Raw genomic sequence first — 6,539 nt, 5'->3', positions numbered from 1 at the left:
TTAGACAGGCCTCAAGTTTAGATAGCTGATTTGTCTCACCTGACTTCATTGATACATACAGTTGGGTATCATCAGCATAGCAGTGGAAGTTAACAGAGTATTTTCTCATAACATTACCAAGGGGGATCATATAGATACAGAAGAGGATTGGACCTAGCACAGAGCCCTGAGGAACCCCGTAGCTTACTTTAGTGTACACAGAAGACTTATTATTCACGTGTACAAACTGGTACCTATCAGATAGGTAGGACTTAAACCAGTTTAGGGCAGTCCCTGTGATTCCAAGTAATTCCTCTAATCTCTCTAGTAGAATATAGTGATCTATAGTGTCAAAAGCTGCACTAAGATCTAATAAAACCAGCACTGAGAGTCGTCCTTCATCTGAAGCCCAGAGTAGATCATTAGTTACTTTAACTAAAGCAGTCTCTGTGCTGTGTTGAGCTCTAAAGCCTGACTGGAAGTCCTCGAACAGGCTGTTGTTTTGAAGAAATTCACAGAGCTGAGCCGCCACAACTTTCTCAAGAATCTTTGAAATAAAAGGAAGATTAGATATAGGCCTGTAGTTTGCTAAAGTGCTGGAATCAAGAGTAGGTTTTTTGAGAAGGGGTTTGATTACAGCTACTTTAAAGGACTGTGGCACGTAGCCTATTGATAGGGATATATTTATTGTCTCCAACAAAGATGGGCAGACTAGGGGAACAACTTCTTTAAACAGCTTAGTTGGGATCGGATCTGAAAGGCAGGTCGATGGTTTGGAGGATGAAATAATAGAGTTAAGTTCCTGAAGTCCTATATGTGTGAAACAGTTTAGGTTAGGCCTATTTACATTTAATGGTACAGCAGGCCCAGGTGAAGGCAGGGAGTGGCTAATTTTATCTCTAATCTTGTGAATTTTATCGTTAAAAAATGTCATAAAGTCCTCACAGCTGAGGGCTAGAGGAATCATGGGCTCAATAGAGCTCTGACTTTGTGTTAGCCTGGCTACAGTGCTGAAAAGGTACCTCGGATTATTTTTATTTTCTTCAATTAGTGCGGAGTAGTATGTAGATCGACTATGTCGTAAGGCTGTCATGTATTTACTATGGCTTTCTTGCCAAAGTATTCGTGACTCCTCTGTTTTATTGGAGCGCCACATTCTCTCTAATTTACGGGTTGTCTGTTTGAGTGTGTGAGTTTCAGAGCTAAACCACGGAGCTTTCCTTTGACGTTTAATAGTTTTTTCCCTCAATGGGGCAATTGAGTCCAAGGTGGATTTTAGTAGACTAGCAGAGCTATCGACAAGCAGATCCAGTTGAGAGGGGTTATAATTAATATCATAGTTATTTATTGGATGGTGCACTGAGTTTAAGGCAGCAGGAATGGCCTCTTTAAATTTAGCCACAGCACTGTTGGATAGATTTCTACTTGTAACTATTTTATTGCACAGTGCGAGATCCTCTAGGATAATGTTAAAAGATATTAAAAAGTGATCTGATAGCAGAGGATTTTCAGGGTAGACTTTTAGTTCATTAATATCAAGGCCATATGTTAGAACAAGATCAAGAGTATGATTTAAACGATGAGTAGCTTCATTAATAGTTTGAAAAAAGCCAACTGAGTCTATTAGGGACATAAAGGCTGAGCTCAGGCTATCACTATCTTTGTCCACATGGATATTAAAATCTCCTACTATCAGTATTTTATCAGAACTGAGGACTAAGTTTGATATAAACTCAGAGAATTCTGATAGAAATTCAGAATAAGGGCCTGGAGGACGGTAAATTATCGCAAATAAGACTGGCTGGCAGGTTTTTGATTCGATATGAGATAAATTTAGAACCAGGCTTTCAAAGGAAGTGTAACTGGCCTTTGGTTTAGGATAGATTAGGAGAGAGGAATGATAAATAGCTGCTACACCACCTCCACGGCCTATGTCTCGTGGCATATGAGTATTTAAATGACTGGGAGGAGTGGCTTCATTTAAACTAACATATTCATCTTGATACAGCCATGTTTCAGTTAAACAGAATAAATCAAAGTTATTTTCTGAGATAAGGTCATTTACTAGTAGAGATTTGGATCTCAGTGATCTAATATTTAATAGAGCACATCTAATGGTTTTATGTTTTGGTGTTTCTAGATTTGAGATTTTAATTTTTTTCAGATTTTTATAATTGATAGCTCTTTTATTTGATTTTATGTTAAAATCATTGTGAAATATGGGTCGGGGGACTGACACCGTCTCCATAAAATAATATTCATCACCATCACAACAGAATAACAGTAGAATAACACTACAATGGCAACAAAAACAATAATTATACAAAAAATGCACAAAAACACAACAGAAAGATACAAAAATACACGACTCCAAAAAACATACATTACAGAAAAATACACCAAACAAAAAAATATAAAAATGAGTAAAAAAAACAAACAACAAACACATTTATCATGCACATGTCCCATAGAATTAAACCAGGAAAATTGCACCCACATTTTGCACCTGCAATTATACCCTTATGCTCCCACATGAATGCATACTTCCGACGGGCACTGTACTAGTATATCAAAAGACAGGACTAAAAGAGGCATTAACTGTTAAAATAAGTTTCTGTAAAAAGGTGATATTTAAGTTTTTTCTTAAGAACGTCCACCGTTTGCAGGGCCCTGAGGTGGTCTGGGAGGGCATTCCACAGGCGGGGGGCAGCAGCTTCAAAGGCCCTGTCGCCCATTGTTTTGAGCCATGTCCTGGGCGTGACCAGACGGTGTTGTTGGCCTGACCGGGTCCTGGTTGAGGTGTGGGGTGTGAGCAGTTCAGTGAGGTATATGGGGGCTGCACCGTGCAGACAGTGATGGGTGTGCAGGAGGATCTAATATTCTATGCGGGACTGAATGGGGAACCAGTGCAGTGTACGGAGGATGGGGGTGATGTGCTTGTGTTTTCGCACCCTCGTCAGAACCCTGGCAGCACTGTTCTGCACATACTGGTGCTTTTAGAGGCTCCTGCCAGGGATTCCGATGAGGAATGCGTTACAGTAACCCAGCCTGGAGGAGACAAAGGCATGGACGAGCTTCTCTGCAGCAGGAAGGTAGAGGGAAATATTACGGAGGCGAAAAAATGAAATTTTGCAAATGGAGGTGACATGATAGTCAAAGGGAAGGTGGCGGTCAAATTTAACACCCAGGTTTGTGACAGAGGGAGAGAGGGGAATGATGTGTCCAGAAAATAAAACAGAGGTGTTTGGGGAGGAACAGAGTTGATGAGCGGTTCCAATTTGAATGGCTTCTGTTTTTGAGCCATTTAGCTGCAGGAAGTTTTGACTCATCCACGCCCCTATCTCCTCCAGGCAGGAGCTGAGGCGGGCAGCCGTGGCGGGGGGGAGCAGGAAGGAGTGATTTTAAGATATAGTTGTGTGTCGTCAGCATAGCAACGGAAATTAATTCCATGCCTGCTGACGACACGACCCAGGGGGAGCATGTAGATAGTTAAGAGGGTTGGACCGAGTAAGGAGCCCTGGGGGACCCCACAGGTGACTGTGGTGTCTAGATATGGTGGTCTACAGTGTCAAACGCAGCAGAGAGGTCGAGAAGGTCTGGCCTGTGTTAGGCTGGACCTTTCTGTTTTTTGTTCAGCGGGTTTCACAGCTCGTTCAGACAGCAGGTTTCCACTGGTTCTGACCTGTGTTAGGACTGACTGGCCTTTGTTCAGTGCGTGCAGGCTTGGTGTTTGTGCTTCAATGTTCAGCTCCTTTAGGCTTAGTTCTTGTAGTTCAGTGTTCAGTTGGAACAGGAGGTTTTATCTCTGGGACGCGCAACTTATTTAAAAGGTCTATAGAAATAAAACACTTTGAGGTTACAAAGAAAATAAAAGTTGACAAACGGGAATAAACATTCACTGCAGTGGGGCCGGAGTGACCAGCACCACCGAATTCCAATTATTTGAATTTTGTGCTTATCGTGGTCTAAGCGATTCTATTGGTCAATTAAATTAATTCAGTGAAACAATTGTTTAACAGGATTTATTTAGCCCAGGGGATGTAAATCAGGTTAATGTGATTTTTGTTAAAATCATCTTAACTTAACCAAATTAGCAGATCAACTTAAAGCTTGTAGAATTTCACTGTTTAGTGATAAAATTTTGAGAACTCTTTATTAAACTGAATTAAATTTGTTTTAATCACATTTCAGTGAGGTGATCAAACGTTTTAATTATGATGAAAGTAAATTAATGGTGTTTCCATTTAATTCCATTAAATTAGGATGTTGAAATTGTGATTTAAATGAGTGGATTGTTCACTCTGAATTAAGGTTTTTATTGTTTTAAAAGCTTTTTAAATAAGTGTGCTTGTGTGTACACGGAGAGAAACACAGAATTAACAATAAATTAATTGTTAATTAATTTATTAACAATTGTTAATTTATTAACAATTCTGTTCTGTTCTGTGCTTCACAGCAGGGGAAGAACAAACAGTCTTATATTCCTGTTCTTAGCTCCTTTGTCTCTGTTTGAAAGGAAGGAGGAGGAAACTCTTCCTGACCAAAAATGGTCAAAAAGTGTGCCGTGGTATCTGTTATAGACATGACCTCCTACAGATGTGTGTTTGAGGCTTTGTCCTGCCTGGTGCTTGTGTGTATGTTTATTGTACAACTATTGTGGTTATATTAGTTCACTGCTGTCAGCTACTGTTACAAGCGCTAGTAGGCTTTCAGTGACTGGTTTACCAAGGTGTTAGTCAAAACTGATTCCGTCTTGACTTGTGTTACATTTGCGATATTAATACGGAGAACCGTTGTATGAAACAAAATATCATCTGGTTAAGCTCATACAAGTTGAAACTGACTTGATTTATGGTGTTTTCCAGTTTTGTTTTTACCATCACATACATTTTTGAGTTTAAAGGTGCGGTATTATGCTATTTTTCATCCATCTCCATTTGTTCTAAAAACCCCGTTTATTTTCCTAAACTCACCTGTTTTCCAGAGTTTTAGCCCTAAGAAAAGTGACTTTCTCAGCAGTTCTAAAAACAGGCTGTTTTGGGGTCTACTTATGCATATTCATGAGTAGGTGTGTCTGTAGATGCAGACTTCATGTCTCGCTCTTGCGAGGGAAATCAGTGATCACCAAAGCGATTTTCTTTTTGCTATCCACGCACTGTTGTTATTGTTTTCAGCCAAAAAACTGCACATTACAGTAAACCACATGGCTATTTAAGCGGCTATTGTGATTGTGAGTCCGTCTCAGCGCTTCAGGGTGTGTGTTTATCACAGCAGCAGCTGCGGAGTAATTCAGCTGCTTCAAACACTCACTGGAGTGTTAAGCTGCTAACTCACTTTTTTCTCCTCCTCATCTCTATAAACAGGAATAGTGCATTTAAAGGTACAGTCTGCAACTCTTATAAAAGTAACTTTTTGTCATATTTGCAAAAGCTGTCGCTAATCGTTACAAAAACTTTAACTGATTGTAACTGCTCCTTGGGTGCTACACCTTTGCTGCCCACTGCTCCTCAGGGAGGGGTTAAATGCAGAGAACACGTTTTGTGTATGTAGCTTTACATGTATGACAATTAAGTATAATGTATATTCTATAATAAACTGTAGTGTTTGTTTTAGTTGTGAGGTCATTTGAGAGGGAGGAGCTACATTCTTATAGGGTAGGAGGAGCCAGGATTGTCAAGAGCAGGAGTTTCCGCTAGGTGACGTCAAGTAGCGGGGAAAATCCAACTCGCCCGTTTGGAAAAATTGAGAAATCAGAACTTTTCAACTTTGGCCCTCTGAATGAGGCTAAAGGGATGTATATCACTGTAGAAAAACCATTATAGAGTGTCAGACCAGGCTTTCTCAAATGGGGGTTCTCGTACACCTAGGGGTGCACAATGGCACTGCAGGGGGTACGTGAGAGAGAGAGCGAGATGGCGAGTGTGGAAAATTAACAAATAAAAGCATTAACAATATGGGAATTTTAAAACGTGTATTGCCTGTTAAAAAATATAATCACAAAAATCGTGATGATAATGAACTTAAACTATAAAGGTCAATCTTGGTCCAAAACAAGGCGGGAGATGACTGGAAATGTTAAACTGTGCACCTGCGCCTTTATACACTTTCTAAGGAGTAAGGCCAAGATGAAGAGGTGGCTATTAAAAAGAACGCCTCCGACTATAGATGCAGAAGAGCCGACTGAAAAGGAAAAAAACTGAGTCACAGAAATCCAGACAATTCAGTGAGGAGTAAATCGGGATGCTTTTTATGTAGCAAGCTGCTTGCGAACAGTGCCATAAAGCCCTCCCATCTTCAGCGGCATCTCCGGACTACACACCAACCATATGCCAGGAACAAGATGGAGTTTTTCCGGAGAAAACAGACTGAATTCAGGTCATCACAGGAAAAAATGCAGAAAGCAACATCAACAAAGGTGCTAGAATGGTCATATGCTGTTTACTTTTAGCAAAAGCTAAGAAACCATTTAGCATAGCTGAAGAGCTGATTGTCCCCGCTGTGCTGTGCTTCATCCCAGTTACACACTGTGGGTGGAGCAGCCCTGAAATATGGGTGTTCCC

Source organism: Gouania willdenowi, chromosome 17, assembly GCF_900634775.1.
Source record: "Gouania willdenowi chromosome 17, fGouWil2.1, whole genome shotgun sequence".
In the NCBI taxonomy this organism is placed as follows: domain Eukaryota; kingdom Metazoa; phylum Chordata; class Actinopteri; order Blenniiformes; family Gobiesocidae; genus Gouania; species Gouania willdenowi.
Note: the sequence above shows the minus strand (reverse complement) of the source record.